Source organism: Salvelinus alpinus, chromosome 23 (genome assembly GCF_045679555.1).
Source record: "Salvelinus alpinus chromosome 23, SLU_Salpinus.1, whole genome shotgun sequence".
NCBI lineage: Eukaryota > Metazoa > Chordata > Actinopteri > Salmoniformes > Salmonidae > Salvelinus > Salvelinus alpinus.
This window is the reverse complement of record NC_092108.1, coordinates 41,432,948-41,455,604: the sequence shown is the minus strand read 5'-3', so window position 1 is coordinate 41,455,604 and position 22,657 is coordinate 41,432,948. Positions and strand designations below refer to the sequence as shown.

Sequence of the window (22,657 nt, the reverse complement as noted above, 5' to 3'; positions counted from 1 at the left end):
TTTAAGACATGGTCAGTCAATCTGTAAAATTTCAAGAACTTTGAAAGTTTCTTCAAGTGCAGTCGCAAAAACCGTCAAGCGCTATGATAACTGGTTCTCATGAGGACCGCCACAGGAAAGGAAGACACAAAATTACCTCCGCTGCAGAGGATAATTTCATTAGCGTTACCAGCCTCAGAAGTTGAGGTGTGGGGGTGCTTTTTTTTGTGTTGCTGGTGACAGTGATTTATTTCGAATTCAAGGCACACTTAACCAGTATGGCTACCACAGCATTCTGCAGCGATACGCCACCCCATCTAGTTTGCGCTTAGTGGGACTATCATTTGTTTTTCAACAGGACATAGCCCTTACACAGCCTGGGAGGTGTGTTGGGTCAATTTGACCAATAAGGAGTGATGGAGTGCTGCATCAGACGACCTGGCTTCCACAATCACCCGTCCTCAACTCGATTGGGATGGTTTGGGATGAGTTGGCTGGTTTTCCTTCACTCTGCGGTCCAACAAGTGCTCAGCATATGTAAACTCCTTCAAGACTTTTGGAAAAGCATTCCAGGTGACTACCTCATGAAGTCGGTTGAGAGAATTCAAGAGTGTGAAAAGCTGTCATCATTTGTGTCATTCTCAAAACTTTTGGCCACGACTGTAGCTACTTTTAAAGAATCTCAAATATTTTGATATTATACTTTTCTGGTTACTACGTGATTTAATAGTTTTGATGTCTTCACTATTATTCTACAATGTATAAAATAGTAAAAATTAACACTTGAATGAGTAGGTGTGTCAACTTTTGACGTGTGTGTGTACTACTGTTCAGAAGTTTGTTGTCACTTAGAAAAAAAACAAAAGGACATTTCTATTTTAAAATTACATCAAGTTGATCAGAAATAGTGTAGACATTTAGTGTTGTAAATGACTAATTGCAGCTGGAAATTTTTTATTTATTTTTTATTTTTTAAATGGATTGTCTACAAAGGCCCACTTATTTTTATTGGCCAGTCTGAGATATGGCTTTGTCTTTGCAACTCTGCCTAGAAGGCCAGCATTCCGGAGTTGCCTCTTCATTCATGCAAATCCAAGATGGCGTGGCAGTCGGACGTGTGTTTGTCTTGTCTTGTCCCGTGTAAATAGTCCTCGTATTTTTCGTATACATTTCGTATATATTTTAATTTCACTTTCCATCTAGGAACTGAATATACATTCCTACATTCCGCCTCACCCAATGTGGTACGGACCTGCTATTTTTTATACTTTAGAACCGTAACCCCAATCAGAAGCTAGCCAGATAACTAGCTAGTAGTCAGTTAGCCACTGCTGCGGTCTTCACCCTTAACTCGGACACAGCCAGCTTCAGCTCGGGCCAATACCTGCCAGTCTGCAAGCGCGATATCAACCCAGAGCATATAGGACTGCTTTTTCTCTACCACATCACCGGATTCCTGACGCAAGCTCTGGACAATTACACCGTATCATCACAGCTAGCTAGCTGCAACCGAGTGGCTACTACTGGCTAACACCTCTGTCCCGAAGCAAGCACCAGTTAGCCTTGAGCTAGCCTCGAGCTAGGCCCATCTGCCGGCTAGCCGAAGAGGTCTACCAGCGAATTCTTGGGCTACAATACCTCTTTTGCCAATTGGACTGGACCTTTTTTTGCCGACACAGAGCCCTGCCAATCCATCACAACTGGTCTAAATCAGCTACAAGCTAATTTAGCCATTTTTTGCCGCTGCTAGCAGCTTTTACCTTCTGCACAGACACCAGCCCTGTTATTAGCCTGGATATTACTCACCAATTTACCAGCATCGGACTGTCTCTCGACAACAACGCCGGATTCCTGCCGTAATCCCTGAGCCACTACTTCTGATCCTCACAGCTAGCTTGCAGCTAGCGCAGCTAGCGCCACTGCCACGAAGCTAGCACCAGTTAGCAAACACAATTCTACAATTCACAACCTCTCTTTCGCCATCGCCATCCGGCTTGGATTCTCTGTCGACACGACCACGTCTGAGCAGACCCCCTCCGTCTGAGCAGACCACCCCCCGGGCTACTAACTTTAAACGCCGCGTGCTAGCTTAGTGGAGGCCTCCCTGCTCCATCTACGGCTGCCCCCTGGACACTATGATCACTTGGCTACATAGCTGATGCCTGCTTGACTGTCCATTAATTCACGGTACTCCATTCTGTTTATTTGTGTTTTATCTGTCGGCTCTGTGCTTTAACTCAGGATCTGTGTGTAGTTAATCCGACCCTCTCTGCCTAGTCGTCGCCATTTTTACCTGTTGTTGCTGTGTTAGACTAGCACCCTGTTATTGCTGCTGTTATCTTACCTGTTGTTTTAGCTAGCTCTCCCAATCAAGACCTGCAATCACTTTATGCCTTATTGTATGTCTCTCTCAAATATCAATATGCCTTGCATACTGTTGTTCAGGCTAGTTATCATTATCATTGTTTTGGTTTGCAATGGACCCCGTAGTTCCACTCTCCGTACCTCTGATACCTCCTTTGTCCCACCCCCCACACATGCGGTGACCTCACCCATTGAGACCAGCATGTCCAGAGATACAACCTCTCTTATCATCACCCAGTGCCTGGGCTTGCCTCCGCTGTACCCGTGCCCCACCATACCCCTGTCTGCACATTATGCCCAGAATCTATTCTACCACGCCCATAAATCTGCTCCTTTTATTCTTTGTCCCCAACGCTCTAGGCGACCAGTTTTGATAGCCTTTAGCCGCACCCTCATCCTACTACTCCTCTGTTCCTCGGGTGATGTGGAGGTAAACCCAGGCCCTGCATGTCCCCAGTCACCCTCATTTGTTGACTTCTGTGATCGAAAAAGCCTTGGCCTCATGCATGTCAACATCAGAAGCCTCCTCCCTAAGTTTGCCTTACTCACCGCTTTAGCACACTCTGCCAACCCTGATGTCCTTGCCGTGTCCGAATCCTGGCTTAGGAAGGCCACCAAAAATTCTGGGATTTCCATACCCAACTATAACACTTTCCGTCAAGATAGAACTGCCAAAGGGGGAGGAGTTGCAATCTACTGCAGAGAGAGCCTGCAAAGTTCTGTCATACTTTCCAGGTCTATGCCCAAACAGTTCGAACTTCTAATTTTAAAAATTAATCTCTCCAGAAATAAGTCTCTCACTGTTGCCGCCTGCTACCGACCCCCCTCAGCTCCCAGCTGTGCCCTGGACACCATCTGTGAATTGATCGCTCCCCATCTAGCTTCAGAGTTTGTTCTGTTAGGTGACCTAAACTGGGATATGCTTAACACCCCGGCAGTCCTACAATCCAAGCTTGATGCCCTCAATCTCACACAAATCATCAAGGAACCCACCAGGTACAACCCTAAATCCGTAAACATGGGCACCCTAATAGACATTATCCTGACCAACCTGCCCTCCAAATACACCTCTGCTGTCTTCAATCAAGATCTCAGCGATCACTGCCTCATTGCCTGTATCCGCCACGGGTCCGCGGTCAAACGACCACCCCTCATCACTGTCAAACGCTCCCTAAAACACTTCTGCGAGCAGGCCTTTCTAATCGACCTGGCCCGGGTACTCTGGAAGGATATTGACCTCATCCCGTCAGTTGAGGATGCCTGGTCATTCTTTAAAAGTTACTTCCTCACCATATTAGACAAGCATGCTCCGTTCAAAAAATGCAGAACCAAGAACAGATATAGCCCTTGGTTCACTCCAGACCTGACTGCCCTCGACCAGCACAAAAACATCCTGTGGCGAACTGCAATAGCATCGAAGAGCCCCCGCGATATGCAACTGTTCAGGGAAGTCAGGAACCAATACACGCAGTCAGTCAGGAAAGCAAAGGCCAGCTTTTTCAAGCAGAAATTTGCATCCTGTAGCTCTAACTCCAAAAAGTTCTGGGATACTGTAAAGTCCATGGAGAACAAGAGCACCTCCTCCCAGCTGCCCACTGCACTGAGGCTAGGTAACACGGTCACCACTGATAAGTCCGTGATAATCGAAAACTTCAACAAACATTTCTCAATGGCTGGCCATGCCTTCCTCCTGGCGACTCCAACCTTGGCCAACAGCCCCGCCCCCCCCGCTGCTACTCGCCCAAGCCTCCCCAGCTTCTCCTTTACCCATATCCAGATAGCAGATGTTCTGAAAGAGCTGGAAAACCTGGACCCATACAAATCAGCTGGGCTTGACAATCTGGACCCCCTATTTCTGAAACTGTCCGCCGCCATTGTCGCACCCCCTATTACCAGCCTGTTCAACCTCTCCTTCGTATCATCTGAGATCCCCAAGGATTGGAAAGCTGCCGCGGTCATCCCCCTCTTCAAAGGGGGAGACACCCTGGACCCAAACTGTTACAGACCTATATCCATCCTGCCCTGCCTATCTAAGGTCTTCGAAAGCCAAGTCAACAAACAGATCACTGACCATCTCGAATCCCACCGTACCTTCTCCGCTGTGCAATCCGGTTTCCGAGCCGGTCACGGGTGCACCTCAGCCACGCTCAAGGTACTAAACGATATCATAACCGCCATCGATAAAAGACATTACTGTGCAGCCGTCTTCATCGACCTGGCCAAGGCTTTCGACTCTGTCAATCACCATATTCTTATCGGCAGACTCAGTAGCCTCGGTTTTTCTAATGACTGCCTTGCCTGGTTCACCAACTACTTTGCAGACAGAGTTCAGTGTGTCAAATCGGAGGGCATGTTGTCCGGTCCTCTGGCAGTCTCTATGGGGGTACCACAGGGTTCAATTCTCGGGCCGACTCTTTTCTCTGTATACATCAATGATGTTGCTCTTGCTGCGGGCGATTCCCTGATCCACCTCTACGCAGACGACACCATTATATACTTCCGGCCCTTCCTTGGACACTGTGCTATCTAACCTCCAAACGAGCTTCAATGCCATACAACACTCCTTCCGAGGCCTCCAACTGCTCTTAAACGCTAGTAAAACCAAATGCATGCTTTTCAACCGTTCGCTGCCTGCACCCGCACGCCCGACTAGCATCACCACCCTGGACGGTTCCGACCTAGAATATGTGGACATCTATAAGTACCTAGGTGTCTGGCTAGACTGCAAACTCTCCTTCCAGACTCATATCAAACATCTCCAATCCAAAATCAAATCAAGAATCGGCTTTCTATTCCGCAACAAAGCCTCCTTCACTCACGCCGCCAAACTTACCCTAGTAAAACTGACTATCCTACCGATCCTCGACTTCGGCGATGTCATCTACAAAATAGCTTCCAATACTCTACTCAGCAAACTGGATGCAGTTTATCACAGTGCCATTCGTTTTGTTACTAAAGCACCTTATACGACCCACCACTGCGACCTGTATGCCCTAGTCGGCTGGCCCTCGCTACATGTTCGTCGTCAGACCCACTGGCTCCAGGTCATCTACAAGGCTATGCTAGGTAAAGTGCCGCCTTATCTCAGTTCACTGGTCACGATGGCTACACCCACCCGCAGCACGCGCTCCAGCAGGTGTATCTCACTGATCATCCCTAAAGCCAAAACCTCATTTGGACGCCTTTCCTTCCAGTTCTCTGCTGCCTGCGACTGGAACGAATTGCAAAAATCTCTGAAGTTGGAGACTTTTATCTCCCTCAACAACTTTAAAAATCTGCTATCCGAGCAGCTAACCGATCGCTGCAGCTGTACATAGTCCATCTGTAAACTACCCACCCAATTTACCTACCTCACCCCCCATACTGCTTTTATTTATTTACTTTTCTGCTCTTTTGCACACCAGTATCTCTTCTTGCACATGATCATCTGATGATTTATCACTCCAGTGTTAATCTGCTAAATTGTAATTATTCGATTTATTGCCTACCTCATGCCTTTTGCACACATTGTATATAGATTCTCTTTTTTTTCTACCATGTTATTGACTTGTTTATTGTTTACTCCATGTGTAACTCTGTGTTGTCTGTTCACACTGCTATGCTTTATCTTGGCCAGGTCGCAGTTGCAAATGAGAACTTGTTCTCAACTAGCCTACCTGGTTAAATAAAGGTGAAATAAATAAAAATAAATAAATTCACTGACGTTGAGACTGGTATTTTGCTGGTACTATTTCATGAAGCTGCCAGTTGAGGACTTGAGGCATCTGTTTCTCAAACTAGACTCTCTAATGTACTTGTCCTCTTGCTCAGTTGTGCACTGGGACCTCACTCTCTTTCTATTCTGGTTAGAGCCAGTTTGTGCTGGTCTGTGAAGGGAGTAGTACACAGCGTTGTATGAGATCTTCAGTTTCTCTGCAATTTTTTTGCTTGTTTAATCAGAACAACAGTTTTCAGCTGTGCTAACATCATTGCAAAAGGGTTTTCTAATGATCAATTAGCCTTTTAAAATGATTAACTTGGATTAGCTAACACAATGTGCCATTGGAATACAGGAGTGATGGTTGCTGATAATGGGCTCCTGTACGCCTAGGTAGATATCACCTAAAAAAAATCAGTTTCCGGCTACATTAATCATTTACAACATTAATGATGTCTACATTGTATTTCTGATCAATTTGATGTTATTTTAATGGACAAAAAAATGTGTTCTTTCAAAAACAAGGAAATTTTAAGTGACCCCAAACTTTTGAGTATGCATGTACAGTTGAAGTCAGAAGTTTACATGCACCTTAGTCAAATACATTTAAAATCAGTTTTTTAAACAATTCCTGACTTTTACTCCTAGTAAAAATTCCCTGTCTTAGGTCAGTTAGGATCACCACTTTATTTTAAAAATGTGAAATGTCAGAATAATAGTTGAGAGAATGATTTATTTCAGCTTTTATTTCTTTCATCACATTCCCAGTGGCTCAGAAGTTTATGTACACTCAATTAGTATTTGGTAGCATTGCCTTTAAATTGTGTAACTTGGGTCAAACGTTTTCGTGTAGTCTTCCACAAGCTTCCCACAATAAGTTGGGTGAATTTTGGCCCATTCCTCCTGACAGAGCTGGTGTGAGTCAGGTTTGTAGGCCTCTTTGCTCGCACATGCTTTTTCAGTTCTGCCCACACATTTTCTATAGGATTGAGGTCAGGGCTTTGTGATGGCCACTCCAATATCTTGACTTTGTTGTCCTTAAGCCATTTTGACACAACTTTGGAAGTATGCTTGGGGTCATTGTCCATTTGGAAGACCCATTTGCGACCAAGCTTTAACTTCCTGACTGATGTCTTGAGAAGTTGCTTCAATATATCCACATCATATTCCTGCCTCGTGATGCCATCTCTTTTGTGAAGTACATGCTCCCACCCCTTTGCTTCACGGTTGGGATGATGTTCTTTGGCATGCAAGCCTCCCTTTTTCCTCCAAACATAACGATTGTCATTATGGCCAAACAGTTCTATTTTTGTTTCATCAGACCAGAGGACATTTCTCCAAAAAGTACGATCTTTGTCCGCATGTGCAGTTGCAAACCACAGTCTGGATTTTTTATGGCGGTTTTGGAGCAGTGGCTTCTTCCTTGCTGAGCGGCCTTTCAGGTTATGCGGTTATACACTTTTTTTACCTGTTTCCGCCAGCATCTTCACAAGGTCCTTTGCTGTTGTTCTGGGATTGATTTGCAATTTTTTCCCAAAGGACGTTCATCTCTAGGAGACAGAATGCCTCTCCTTTCTGAGCGGTATGACGGTTGTGTGGTCCCATGGTGTTTATACTTGCGTACTATTGTTTGTACAGATGAACGTGGTACCTTCAAGCGTTTGGAAATTGCCAAGGATGAACAAGTGTATAATTATTTTTCAGAGGTCTTGGCTGATTTCTTTTGATTTTCCCATAATGTCATGAAGGTAGGCCTTGAAATACATCCACAGGTACACCTCCAATTGACTCAAATGATCTCAATTAGTCTACCAGAAGCTTCTAAAGCCATTACTTAATTTTCTGGAATTTTCCAAGCTGTTTAAAGGCACAGTCAACTTAGTGCATGTCAACTTCTGACCCACTGGAATTGTGATACAGTGAAATAATCTGTCTGTAAACAATTGTTGGAAAAATTACTTGTGTCATGCACAAAGTAGATGTCCTAACCGACTTGCCAAACTATAGTTTGTTAACAAAAAATTTGTGGAGTGGTTGAAAAATGAGTTTTAATGACTCCAACCTAAGTGTATGTATGTCTCTAACACACATTTATCATCTTTTGGTTGCTATAGATGCGATCTAGTGGTTCGTTCAATTAGTTCAATATTTATGGACGCGACCCAGTCGTTCTTTATGTTCCGTTGCTATGCTCGCTGGCAACGTTCTTATGCCTTGCTTGCCAGCTAGCTACAGCTAACACATCCTGGTTGGACCTGCGTTTACAATGTATCCAATTTGTGGTTGTTGGTTTAGCTTTCCGTAACTTTGTAGCAAGTACGGTCTGCATGTGTAGGCGCATATCATGATTGCAAGGTGTACAGATATCTGTTTTTAATATCCATTCTAGAATGCCCTTCTAGCCAATCAGAAACAAGTATTCAACAATTCTGTGGTATAATGAAAAATATAGCAGAATAAGATGCAAATAATAATTTTCCCACACAACTTGCGTCACGGCAACATGTTAACCGCTGTCATGTAAAGTGATATTTTGAAACGAAGCCCACTTTTCACCTCTTAATTACTCACTCCACTTTTTTAGGGAGCAGGCAAAGGGTCTTTTTTATATTGAGTACTTTCATCATGATACCGTTTCTAATAATTTTTTTGAAAATAATTACATTCTATATTTTCAAAAGCATTCGAGTCTCGTGCTCATATTTCACAACCGCCCTCAAGCTAATAGGTCTATACTTGATTTTAGGTTACATTATTGCACGCTAAATGTTTCTGATTAGTGATGGTATAGCTCATCTATTCAGCGACAAACAGATGAGCTATGCCACCTCCGCTTATTTGCCCAGCCAGATAATTAACCAAATATACAGACCAAGATTCAGTGAAACAGACTAGTCACAGGCCTTTGGTCGGGGAGTAGCCCTGGACTACTACGTGACTAAAGAGCAAAATAATCCTCTTGTTAAGGTACATAACATGCTGGCAAAATGTTCTCATCAGTGCTAATGAATGAGCCAACTAGACAAGATGGTCATCAGCAGCACTCACCTCTCATCTCAGCTAACATTTGCACACCATAATTGTAGCCTAACCAGTATTCCAACGGTGCAAAATCTATAAGCATACTTATCTTTTGGTTGAAAGAAAAATCAAACATTGATTGATTTTTATCAAGACGTGTCCCCACGCTTGTCTCGAAGCAGCGGGAAGTGGTGCGGAAATAGTTGAACACGCGGTCGGCCATTGCTTCAGATGTTCTATAACAATTGGATGGCTTCGGGAGTTTCCGTAAGCTATAGTTTGATGCCTTCAATTGCATTAGCCTACTTTATTCCAATATTTTCAGCATTCAGTGATATTTATTCCCACAGTAATTCCCACAGTAACACAGTAAAGCAGGAGAGGGAGAGAGACATTAATTTATTTTCGAAAATAGAATGGATAATGTATAGCTACTTATCCATTTCATTATTTCAATCCGTTCTGTTTCTATCCATGATTGCACATCTGTTCTGCTCTTCAGTGGTAGTCCTTAGCATGACCCTCGACCCAGATGTACGTAGCCTAGCGACTAGCCTTCTGTTTAGTGAGCTGGATTGAGTCTCCTTATCGACTTGCTCTCTGACGCAATCAGCTCTGTTGTTGTGACGCCGTCCCCTTTGCCTCAGCTCCACTTCAAACGTGTCCATGACTAACACAGCGATAAGGTGACCCTCAACCTGCTCCACTCAATTCACCCAGGGAAAAAAGCAAGAGGCCCAGTTCTGATACTTTTTAAAATGCTTCCTTTTTTCATCTTTCTTCCCTTCCATCCTTACTTGAGGTCATCACTGATCTCACACTATCGGATCGATGAAAGCAAGGATCTAGTAGATGGCTAGGCCTACATGGTGATGCCCTCAAGTGAGGGGAGAAGCTGAAGATGCATTTTACAAGTAGCCTATTCGAACAGGGCCTACCTACACACTCGAGGACAGAAACTGCTCCTCTCGGGCCTCTGGGAAATTTAGCAGTGAGGTAGAATGAGGGTTTCTGCCGTTGACTGGTTGGGCATTTGGATTAAGTGAAAGATGGGATGGAGTGGAGGAGAACATGTAACGATAGGAACCCAGCTCATTATACTGTTCCTATATTTGGCCTACTTCCCCCTTCATACCCTCACCCCCCCCCCCCCCCTTTTCTGTCTTCATGAGGGAAGTTGTCTTTTGCGTGCATCCATCCCTGTCTGTCGACAGCACGTGTGTGTGCCATGCCTTCCTCCGTGGTTGTCATAGAAACATTAGAAGGACATCTTCCTCATAGGGTTCTGGGTTTCATTCCACCACTTCTCAACATCCAGCACCATACCAGTGTCTGTATGTGAAAACACCTATGATCTGTGGTTGAAAAAAATAAAGGTTCTTAAAAATATATATCTTTTTGGGGAAACGTGCAACCAGTTTCTAGCCAGAGGGGGGGCATTTTCTTGCTCGCCACGTCACCTCAAATCTGTGTTTTTGAATATCATTGTTTTTAAAATGTTAAGACTTGATGTCATTGGGTATCCCTTTTTTTTTTAAATGTAGAAACACTCCGTTTTCACATGTGAACACTGGTATGGTGCTAGAGATGATGAATATGAGGTTGAAAATCAAATCACATTTCAGAACTTGACAGGCCTGCACAGAGCCCTGACTTCAACCCCATCGAACACCTTTGGGATGAATTGGAACGCCGACTGCGAGCCAGGCCTAATTGCCTGATCTTACCAACACTCTTGTGGCTGAATGGAAGCAAGTCCCCGGAGCAACGTTTTAACGTCTAGTGGAAAGCCTTCCCAGAAGAGTGGAGGCTGTTATAGCAGCAAAGGGGGGGGGGGGGAGACGAACTCCATATTAATGCCCATGATTTTGGAAGGAAATGTTGGCCGAGCAGGTGTCAATACTTTTGGTCATGTAGTGTATGTGGTGTACATATAACTAGGGATAAAGTGACAGATAATAAACTCCTGATGAGTTGGCACAAAAAGGGTCAATGCAGATCGTCCGTGTAGCTATTTGCTTAACTATTTAGTGGTCTTATGGCTTGGGGGTAGAAGCTGTTCAGGGTTCTGTTGCTTCGGCGTCTATTGGCCTTCAGTTTCATATGGGTATCAGCTCCATTATATCATTGTGGAATATCATCGTAGCTTCCTTATTTGGAGACCTTTTTTATACTGTAGGTTTAAGATGGATGTATGGAATCAAATGTTCTTGGTTGCGTACACACGGTTTGCAGATGTTATCGCGGGTGTCGCGAAATGCTTATTTTCCTTGCTCCAACAGTCCAGTAATACCTAGCAATAGAGCCCCACAATGGAGGTGTCATAATAACAGGGAAATGGTTCCAATCGATTTTCCACCGTTTTTCCAATAGGGGATTTTAGAAACACTTAAAATAAGGACTGTTTCGTGTAGGTTTACCCTGGCGTGACATTTTGATAACTGAATCTTTCTCGCAGATAAGGTGACTTTTTCAAATGTATTTATTTTATTTTTTATCATTATTTTAGTCTTATCACCCCAACAGATCCACAGATGATGCAATCTCTATTGCACTCAACACTGCCATTTCCCACCTGGACAAAAGGAACACCTATGTGAGAATGCTATTCATTGACTACAACTCTACATAGTGCCCTCAAAGCGCATCAATATGCTAAGGACCCTGGGACTAAACACCTCCCTCTGCAACTGGCTCCTGGACTTCCTGACGGGGCACACCCAGGTGGTAAGGGTAAGGAACAACACATCTGCCACGCTGATCCTCAACATGGGGGGGCCCCTCAGGGGTGTGTGCTCAGTCCCCTCCTGAGCACAGTCCCCTGTTCACTCATGACTGTATGGCCAGGCACGACTCCAACACCATCAAGTTTGCCGATGACACAATAGTGGTAGTTCTGATCACCAACAACGATGAGACAGACTATTGGGAGGTCGTCAGAGACCTGGCCGTGTGATGCCAGGACAATCTCTCCCTCAACGTGATCAAGACAAAGGAGATGATTGTGGACTACAGGAAAATGAGGACCGAGCACTCCCCCATTCTCATCGACAGGGCTGCAGTGGAGCAGGTTGAGAGCTTCAAGTTCCTTGGTGTCCACATCACAACAAACTATCATGGTCCAAACACACCAAGACAGTCGTGAAGTGTGAAATACAACGCAGATTCTCCCTCAGGAGACTGAAAAGATTTGGCATGGCTCCTCAGATCCTCAAAAGGTTCCACAGCAGCACCATCGAGAGCGTCCTGACTGGTTGCATCACTGCCTGGTATGGCAACCGCTCGACCTCCGACCGCAAGGCACTACAGAGGGTTGTGTGTACTGCCCAGTACATCACTGGGGCCAAGCTTCCTGCCATCCAGGACCTCTATACCAGGCGGTGTCAGATGAAGGCCCTAAAAATTGTCAAAGACTCCAGCCACCCTAGTCATAGACTGTTCTCTCTCGCTACCGCACGGCAAGCGGTACATGAGAGCCCAGTCGAGGTCCCAAAACAGATTCTACCCCCAAGCCATATGACTTCTGAACAGCTAATCAAATGGCTACCCATACCCCTCTTTTACGCTGCTGCTACTCTCTGTTTATAATCTATGCATAGTCACTAACTCTACCTACATGTACATATTACCTCGACTAACCGGTGTGCCCGCACATTGACTCTGTACCCGTACCCCCTGTATATAGCCTCGCTTGTTATTTTACTGCTGCTGTTTAATTATTTGTGTCTTTATTTTCTACTTAGCTATTTTAAAAAATATATTTTTTTACTCAACACTTGTTTTACATTTTTTTTCTTAAGGCATTGTTGGTTAAGGGCTTCACTCTAAGGTCTGTTGTATTCGGTGCATGTGACGATTTGATATTTACGCTCAGATTCAAAAATCCCAATTAGCATCAAAGTAGACATCATGCAAGACTACAAATCCCTGCAGGCTCCTGTATGTCTTCTTTAGCTGACACCTTTGCTAAGAGGTATTGTGTCAATTTTAAAGAGATGTTGCCAATTTATATTTTACTACATTATAGCTAACATTAGGTAGTTAATCCAGAGAGATTCTTACCTTCGCCTCGGTTCGGCAGTCTCGTCCAGATCATCATGACATTTGTAGTTTTTTTCTTCTTCTGATAGCCACATTTAGCATTTTGTTTTGGGAGGGTAAATACAGGCATATTGACGAAAGGCAACTTGTCCTAGAGAGATTTACACGGTTATCAAAACGTCAAACCAGGATAAGCCAATATGAGACACAGCCCTTATTTGAAGTGTTTATAAAATCATCTGAGGAAAAAGGAGTGGTGAAAAATGATTGAAACCATTTATGGGTACTATGACTCATAATGTGGTACTCCTATATACTCTAAAGTAGAATGAGGAATGTCAGAGTCCGGAATATAAATATACATGTGTGCCCTATTGGAATGAGGAGCCTTGTATGCAATGTCTCAAAAGCAGTGCTCTATTACTGAGACTGTAAAAGTTATTGACTGGGTTTCTAAAGCTGAGTGGAGATCTTTGAAAATGACAAGATTTAAAAAATGTTTTACAATCTGTTTTGTAGAGATTGTGGGCCTGCATGTTTGTGTGTTTACGCACGCGTGTGTTTCTGTGTGTGAGGGAGAGACCTGTCTTCCCACTAATCCCAGGGTAAAGTGGCTTATTTAGCTCCACAGCCCACCCCGGTCTTGAGGAAATGGAGAAACCATAAACCAGACAGCCAGCCTCATGGGCTTTCCCCTGGCCTGGGCCGCGCAGCAAAGTGCTGAGTGTGTCAGCGTTTTCTCTCTCTGTGTGTGTGTACTCTATCTCTAAGTGTGTGTGATGTGCAAAGAGCCCCCATCTGAAAAGCCTCTTTGACCGACAGTTCTGTGTTTATGTAAAGATACTCTCTCATGAAAATACACTCTTTTGACAAAAATGACATTGTGTGTGTGTGCGGGCATGTTGGTGTGTGTATGTTTTATGAATCTGAATAAGATTAACATACCACTCCATATTTGCCAAACACACACCACATACTTTCCTGTCCACTTCATTCACATTGAGGGTGATATTTTAAATATGAAACCATTCTTAAAATCTCTGTAGCAAATTGAGTTTCAAAACCATGGTGCATATGCAAAAATTCCACTCATTCCGAGGACTAAGATGTCTCTTTTTTTCCCTCATTTGTTATCTATTCCTCCTTCATTGTTCCTCAAGGCCGATGACATGACTTCCCATCAAGCCAACTCCTTGAATGCCTTACTCCTTGAAGTTGGCAGAAAACACTAGTATTCTCTTTTTACCCTTTAGTGTGTGTGTGCACGTCACTGTGTTTATACTTGGGATATCGCTTTTCAACAGGAAAAGGACGTCTCAGGGATTCAGGGAGAGTAAGCTGATCCTAGATCTGTGCCTCAGGGCAACTTCCACTGGGAGCCATGTCTGCTGCTGCAGCTGAATACTATCGGTTCACATTTGTCTTGTTTTTCACACACTCAACTTGCATCATTCCATGGGTTGTTTTCTCTGTTGAGGTCTTCTCAGGTCCAACAAGTTCCAAAATGGACCCGGGGCTTACTCAAATAAATAACAATTTAAAATCTGGAAACCCAGTCCGAACAGACCCGAGGACAACCAGACCTGGCCCCGTATAGGCCCGGTCGTGTCCAGATCCGATCCAAGTGAGGGAAGCGGCAGAATAATTAAAATAAAATATTGTTATTAACTGAAGCTGTTGATGCGTACATAGAGATCAGCAGGTGGGGGAGGGGCTGTGCGGTATGTGTGTGAGTGGCGAGAGGAGGGAAAGAGACCACGGCAACCAAGCTGACACGCAGTAGTTACTCTAGCTACTGTAGGTTATTCATCATCCAATGTGATGACATAGTACCTGTTTTGATTGCATCACACCGAGAAGAGAAGCTCGTTACGCTAGCTAGCTGGGTTGGCTATTTGAGGCTACATAGGCTGCGCTTTCCCTAGCCACGTTTTTCTCAACTCCACAATGTACATCACATCAATGGAGTTGCGTGGAGATGAGCGTGTGGACTGTTTCTCCGACTACATCGAGCCGCTGTCAGACGATACTTCAACATGTTTTCATTCTTAAACAATTACCTATGTCCTCTGTAGCTGCCTGCCTTTCTTTCCTTGTGGAAATCCATACTATTTAATAAAACGTTAATCAAATACGTGGAAACCGTGGGTGGGTGTATCGACTAACAGGGACTCTGTAGTTGACGGTACACTCTGCCCACAGTTGTGCAACCCAACTCAGAATGTACATATGGTGGAGTTGAGAAACCCAGCTACTGTAAGAAATTGTATAAGATACTGGTAACTTGTTTTAACCACTTCTCAACATAAGCTATAACTTGGCACAACATCCACCCATCCCCCACTATACCCCCACATTTTGTACCTTGTTAAGTAACCACAGACCCACATACTCAACCCTCCCCCATGAATAGGACTCTGTTAAAACAGATGCATATGCATTCTGCTCAAGGATGAGACTATAAGACAATGAACTGTGGGAAGGGCCAATGGAAACGTCGACATCAGGCCGAACAGGATTACCCACGACCCAGATCGACCAATCGGAAGGCCAGACTTCAAGATCAACCTACTTTGCTAGTTGTCTATATAATCTGTATGTACTGTGTAGAGCGTTCTCTTCTCCGACGATTCCATAAGAATTAGACAGAAAGGGGCCGTGCACGCTTTTGCCTGATATCTTTACACTTGAATAAAACGGCCTTATTATACAAATATCCACCTCGTCCTATGTCTCCACTTGGTCTCCTGTCTCCAGTAAACGTTTTATCAACACTACGCTACCCGTCCCCATCCTACACAATTACAACACCGACTCCTTTCGAAATATTAAGCAGCAGCCTGTTGGCTCATGGTTGTTGTAGACTATCCTTGTCATTTCACTTTTAATTGCGTAATTTTAATTCCAACTTGCATGCCACGGCACCCAGAGACAAGTGCCACTGACTTGTGGCCGACAATAAGCTACACGTGCCACTCATGAGAAGTTTTCTCTCTACTGTTTGCTTGATAACTCAATATCTATCTCTTATCTGTTGCAGACTCACACCATCTGTTGTACTGATCTTACAACTTTGAACCAGAAGCACACCAACAGACTGAAGATGTTGCTTTCCTAAGAACCAACAGGTAATACATTGCTCTTGTTTGATTCTTGCTTGACCCATTTGATCCTTGAAAGTGAACCTTATTGTTAGTATGTGAATGTGTCTTACCCATGGTTTGGGCGATTTGTAACTGGGTGATTCTTAAGTGTATAGCAGACGGTACATGTACGTTGCTAAATATAATACGCTTTTGTGTTTATCCAAAGCGACTTAGTCGTGCGTGCGTACATTTTTACGTAAGGCTGGTCCCGGGAATTGAATGCACGACCCTGGCGTTACAAGCGCCATGCTCTACCAACTGAGATACAAAGGACCACTGCTCCATTGACCTGATAAGGGGCAGGACCCTTTTCCCAGTATCGTGCCGGCCCAAACTCCTAAGGGGTTGGGTGTACTGCTAAGTCTTCTCTTTCAGTGGGCGCCTTATATAGAAACGCTCACAACACACTCAGTGAAACTAGGTCAGTCGTAACATGTATGAGCCTAGCTCTCTGGTGGTGGTGTTAGCTGACATCTTTGATTATTTGCATTGACCCCGATAAACCAGGTAAATAATGGTGAGGAAACATTGCTGTATGTGGGAATATACATGAGTGCATTACACCACACACACACACACACACACACACACACACACACTCCCTCCTCACTGAAAGCCTCTTAAACCTAGTGAATGCAGGGTGAAACCTCAGCGCCTTGCTCCTGTTTACTGTCCAGTGACTGGTGCCCTGAATATTTCAGAGGCAGAAATGCTGTTCACTACCATTTCCTCGGTCCCTTTTCATTTCCGTATGAACTGTAACTCAGTAACATTGTTGCACGTTGCGTTTTAAATTTTGTTCATAAAATCTTATAAGTTTAACTTTTATATAAGATGTGTCATGCTCATGGCTCCAGTTATGCATTTGGTTTGCTTACCTGCTAGCTAAGTGTCTAGTTTGCAAGATAAAGCTTCTTTTTTTTTTTACAGCAGCAGAGACAATCAATCCCCTCATGGATCAAGATCCCTGCTGCCTGATATTTGTTTTGTGTGTGCAGCAAACCTTTTTGAGATATTGCAATTACCACAGCTAATGAAGTTGAACTTTTATTTACGTTCCCTTGCGCTTGTTAGCATTTAGCTGGCATCCGCTATGGGAATTCATTGGTACTTTTTTAGCATTTGTTAGCACTATTATTATTATGATTTATATATATTATGTTTGGAAAGAAATGGCACTGCCAATGATACCGTATGGTACAGGAACTGTATGAATGTATGCAAATCTAGATACCGACCAACTCTAGTTCTTGCTGTGGTGAAAAATCTAACTATTTTGATAGGCACGAGCTAGCGCATTGATATCCAGTAGTGAATAAGTGAGTGAGGTGAGGGATGCACCGTTTTCCTTATTTTAGAAAGGGGGGGAAGGTCAACAGGGAAGCGGGGATGCACCAGATGGGGCCCCTATAAAATCTGTGAAATCAACTTCATCTATTGAACTTTATTAGAAAATGTATTACTTTGTCCAAGATTATGTTAAGACATGAACAAAATGGTTAAGGGATTTTCCTTAAACTTTCTCAAGAGGCAACGGCACGCAAATGCCCCTCTGTGTGTGCACGTTTGTCTACCACTGTTGTAGTCGTTAATGATGACAACCTTTCCATTTAACAGAAAACGGGTTTCTCAACCTGGCTTTAGAATGTCCAATTTAGTTTTTCTATTAAAGTGCAATTTTGAGAGCGAAACCTGGAAAAACTAAACAAAGAAACAGAATTTTTGCAGAAAAATTGTGGAAATAATGGAATTAGGCGTTGACCCGTTACTGACTTTATTTGTACCATTTAAAAAAAAATCTAATGTATAAAGAGTACAGTGGTCTGGATCTCTGTCATATGTAGCTATAGTCCTCTGGCACAATAGCCAGTGACAATATGCTGTGTTATTACAATTACACAGTTAAACCTGACAACAATGGAAAGCGAGAAAAAAACAAAACAATTGCATGGTAGACATTCAACTAATGAAATTGAACAAATGTGTGTGTGTGAGATTTTAGGGGTACTGTGGGATAGCTAGGGGAAAATTCGACGTGTGGCAACAAGGGGTCGTGAGCGACAGACTCAGACAGCAGATGCCAGGATAGAAGGGAGAGAGGGACATGGAGATGGAGGGGTGGAGGCCATCAATCAGATTTAACTGTGACCTGTAACCTTTTACCCCCTTATGACCCTCACAGTCTGGGTGAGTGCGGTCTGTATCACAAGAACTGGGGTTTACTGGAAAATGGAGGAAATGTTTGGGGAGATGGAGAGGGGGGGAGCGTTAGGGAAAGAGCGGAAGAGACCGACGTTGGGAGATGGCGAGAAACAGAGATGGAGGGCGTAGGAGATGGAGGGTCTATACGAATCATAAATTCCATTTCTAGTCCCTTCAGCTATCTGGGACCCCAGAAGCATGTTGACACAGAGATAGACTGTGTGTGAGAAAGATGGAAACATATCATTTCAGCTCTCAGCATCCTACTCCACTTAAGTGTATCAATTGTAAACCTTAGTAGTACTATTATTTACCTGCTGTCTGTATGCATGCTTCAGTCCTCTGCCCTGAATGATTATAGTCTATAAGCAAGATGACCCATTCTCATGCTGATTATCAAGTAGATCCAGCCGTGGGATTATTTTATTTTTTGAGCGGATGGTATCACTTGGAGCTGATTTTCTGGTGTTTTTACAGTCTTATGTTCGTGCTGCCAGTTGGGGAACCCTGCTGTAGAGAAATTTCCTGTGCCCTTACGTGGTGTTAGAGAACATTTATTCACAGTACAGAGAGACTTAAATTGTGGCTGGCCCCTGAACCCATCAATCTGGTGTGTGTGTGTTTATGTTCACACGTATGGGAGGAAGGACGACGGATGAGCAGTGGGTGAGTCTTCCCTCTGTCCCCCTCTCCTCCCCATCCGTTTCACCCTTTCCAAACTGAAGCTTTCCTCTTTCTGTTTGTTTGCCATCTGTCTGGGGTCACTCTGATGACTGCCAGATGAGCGTCCTCCTCTTTCTCTCCATCCTCCTCTATCCGAATCCTTAGGGCTCTAGTACCCTGCATTGTTTTTCTTATCTCCATTCATCCCCTCCTCCCTTTCTCGCTCCCTTGGGCCTTGTGTTGAACGGTTGGGAGGCTTGGTCTACGACACGTGTGTTGGCAGAAGATGGTTCACACACACTTTCGCTCTCTGGCCTCTATGAGCAGCTTACTGACAATATGGGGTACCCTGGTCCCTATTCTTTCTATGGGGAGAGGGAGGGGGGGGGGGGTTGTCCTGAAGATTAACCCCCTCTCACACTGTAACGAAGCTCACCCTACACTCACCCCTTCATCCCAGCGCACACGCACACACTCTAGTGATGCGTGGGTCCGCTGTTTGTTCACCTGCACCCGCCTGCAATTGCTAATAATCCATCCGCAACTGGCTGACTATATGTGAAAACACGCTGCAAGTCCTGCCTCTCCCATCTCCTCATAGGTTTTAGGAGCATATACCCATGTGAGTGATTGAAAGATGAACTGAGGCCCACACACCAGTCCAGTTGGTGGTGGTAATGCACCTTGAAATTGGTTGCCATCCGCCATATAAAGTCCAAAGAAGAAGAGATTACTAGAAACTAACTCTGTTTACCCTTTTATTTGTGGATTAATTGTCGGAGTAGAGGACCTTGTGCATTTCAGGTAAAATAACAACCCAATGTTTATATCCCGGGACAAATGAGATAGCAACAGCAAGCTAGCTAGCTAAATTGCCATAAATGTTTCATGCGTTTTGACCTGTCCCCAAATTTAATATAGTTGGTCAGCGTTTTTAATTTGTGTTTATTCCAACCTGCGTGTCCTGATCGCATCAGGAAACATAATGAAACAGTGTGCACGACAATGGAGCGCGACGTGCCTGTTGAGCGTCTTTGTCCCTCCCCTTATTCTGGTCTCGACATTTAAAATGATGCTCGAGACACTTTCCTCACACACATAAGCAGTAACCTCAATTACATTGTCAGGACGTAGCAGTGGTCATTTTCCCTTAAACTGAAATCGTTACGGTTCAGTATTTCTAACCCCCCTTAAATGCACACACTGAATTGGGGATAGTGTGTAAGTCAATGTTGAGATGACAACCTCACACATCCCATCATAGGGCAGACACTCCTGCAGAGTGCCCCCAAAAGGAAAAGCATAGGAACAGGAAGGAGACAGTTTGGACTCAATCAATGGAGTCCTCACCAGGGACGACTGGTAGACTTGACCACACCCTTATAAATGAAATATTACAGGCGGAGGCGTATTGCATAATTCACTTAGACTACCACAGAGATGAGAAGCGGCTGCTCGGCTATTGAAACCCATTTCATGAAGCTCCAGATGAACAGTTATTGTGCTGACGTTGCTTCTAGAGGCAGTTTGGAACTCGATAGTGAGTGTTGCAACCGAGGACAGATTTTTACGTGCTTCAGCACTCGCTGGTCCTGTTCTTTGCACTTGTGTGCTCCTAGATGTTTCTACGTCACAATTACAGCACTTAGTTGACTTGGCAGCTCTATTAGGGCAGAAATTTGATGAACGGACTTGTTGGGAAGGTGGCATCCTATGACGGTGCCATGTTGAAAGTGAGCGCTTCAGTACAGGCCATTCTACTGTTTGTCAATGGAGATTGCATGGCTGTGTGCTCGTTTATTTTTTAAATATTTTTTATACACCTGTCAGCAACTGGTGTGGCTGAAATAGCCAAATCCACTAATTTGAAGGGGTTGCCATGCCGTGCATGTCTAGCTAATGGGAGGGAAACGGTTCGGTTCAAAGTTGCCTATCTTTGAACACACCGTAGTTACTTTCAACTTCTTTCTTTGAAACAAATATCTGAAACACACAAGCGTTGGTAATGTATATTATGTTTAGCCTACGGTGACTGCCTACATTGTCGGCCGTTTAACCTACGTGGGCTAGCCCCCGTGGCTATAATGGCTAACAGTGAGTAATTTTAGTGTGTGTGTTGGGGAAAGGTAAATGGGGTTAGAAGTATATTTGACTCAGTTGATCCGCAGCGAGGGCTTGTGTTTTTACAGTGCTACGCGTTTCCCCTTTACCTCGCTCCACAGTAGTGGGCTGAGGTGGGACTGGGAGGGTGAAAGGGGGCGATTGAGTAGTCTGCGTGTGCGGTGCAGAGAGGTGGAGGTTCAGGCCCGGTGTGGTGTCAGTTAGTGCTCCCCGGTGGTCCGCGTGGCCCAGGAAATAGGAAGTCCACTCAGATACTCTGTGCCTCATTCATGACGATGGAACACTCACACTGTCTGTGCTGCTGCCGGAGGGATGTGTGTGTATGTACTGTGTCTTGAGCTGAACTTTTTTATTAGGTCTGTCTATGGCAGGAAAAATCTGTCAAACTGTGTGTCTGGAATGGAGCACATAAATAACTGTTTAAATGCCACTATGTGTATGAAATCTGTTTGTATTACGTTGTGTGTTTAGATTCTGCATAAAGGCATGATTTGTATGTGTATATACCATATGAGTAAGTATGGTTATGTTAATATAGGCTTAGACTATATGATTGTAGAAGTGTGTTCTATCCGTGTGTGTGTATTTTATGCGTTTGCTGCGTGTCTCTCGGTATCTGTATGGTAGGTTGGTTGGGCTCAGATGGGGTGAGGGAAATGAAATGGGCGTGTTCCCCCCCAGCTGCCCGTCTGTCTGGTCTCCGTCGGTAACCCTGCTTGATGAGATCAGAGGGGTTTGGCTTTCAGCATGAGGCAGCCAGCCTTCCCGCTTATCCTTGTCCTACTGTCTCGCGCTCTCTCTCTCTCGCTCACTCACTCACTCTGTGCTGAACTGAAACTAACTCTGAAGAAGAAGAGTGCTCGATAGCGACAGGCGACGGACGCCACGGCAACAAGAGTCGCCGAGGGCAGTAGCGATAGCGGCCGGACGGCTTAGCTTCTGCCAGGCAGGGTGGGAAGAGAGGGTGGGTCACCGCTCTAGGGAGAGGGTGTCTTTTCCCTCAGCAGGACTCAACTGGCTTCTTTCTGTTCTCCTCTTTTCTCATCTGTTCTTTCCACAACGGAGAGAGGGAGAGCTTTTATCACCGCTCTTCTCTTGATTCGTTTTTTTTATCGGCTTTGAGGTGGAACAGGAGACACGGAGTTTCACAGAGAAGAGCTACACTGCTGTTACTACTGTAAGCGGCTTGTTTAAGACTGTGTTAGAGATGGATGGCTTTTGTGAAAGTTACGTTTTTGTGTGCGTGAATGAGGGATGCCGATACCTCGTGATGCACTCTGTACTGTTTATTTGACTATGTACTCCTTAACAAAGAGTTAATTATTCTCGGTGTGTGTGCGTGTGGCATCCTGCATCTCTCTCATGGCTCACCAGATTTCTCCCAGATGCTGCGTGTTTCCTCTCTTCCCTGTCCCGTCTTTTC

At 44.4% G+C, this 22,657-nt stretch overlaps 1 protein-coding gene across 3 annotated transcripts in view; it reads left to right on the top strand.

Annotated features, from left to right (window-relative positions):
• The window catches only part of LOC139551015 (SPRY domain-containing SOCS box protein 4-like), a 98,853-nt gene that overhangs the window by 17,512 nt on the left and 58,684 nt on the right, over positions 1 to 22,657 (top strand). For 2 of the 3 annotated variants that reach the window (XM_071362346.1, XM_071362348.1), the window contains exon 2: positions 16,143 to 16,230. The gene's annotated coding sequence lies outside the window, so the exon portion shown is untranslated. Of the gene's footprint in view, positions 1 to 16,142; positions 16,231 to 21,989; positions 22,412 to 22,657 lie in introns of those variants that run through there. The other variant, XM_071362347.1, reaches the window with a different exon arrangement.